Source organism: Juglans regia, unplaced genomic scaffold (assembly GCF_001411555.2).
Source record: "Juglans regia cultivar Chandler unplaced genomic scaffold, Walnut 2.0 Scaffold_17343, whole genome shotgun sequence".
NCBI lineage: Eukaryota > Viridiplantae > Streptophyta > Magnoliopsida > Fagales > Juglandaceae > Juglans > Juglans regia.
The window spans coordinates 1-204 of NW_023348054.1; the positions used below are offsets into that span (position 1 = coordinate 1).

Sequence of the window (204 nt, forward strand, 5' to 3'; positions counted from 1 at the left end):
CTCCGTTTGGATTGGGATCGGAAGGACGCTAGTATGTCGCTCAAGGATTATATGAATTTTAAGTAATTAGTTTGATGGGTGCGATCATACCAGCACTAATGCACCGGATCCCATCAGAACTTCGCAGTTAAGCGTGCCTGGGCGAGAGTAGTACTAGGATGGGTGACCTCCTGCGAAGTCCTCGTGTTGCACCCCTCGTTTTTG

At 49.0% G+C, this 204-nt stretch overlaps 1 non-coding gene across 1 annotated transcript; it reads left to right on the forward strand.

The window, feature by feature from the left end:
- Nucleotides 1-76: 76 nt before the first annotated feature.
- On the forward strand, nucleotides 77-195 carry LOC118345215. Its single transcript, XR_004798815.1, has one exon. It is a non-coding gene; the product is annotated as a 5S ribosomal RNA (ribosomal RNA).
- Nucleotides 196-204: the final 9 nt, after the last annotated feature.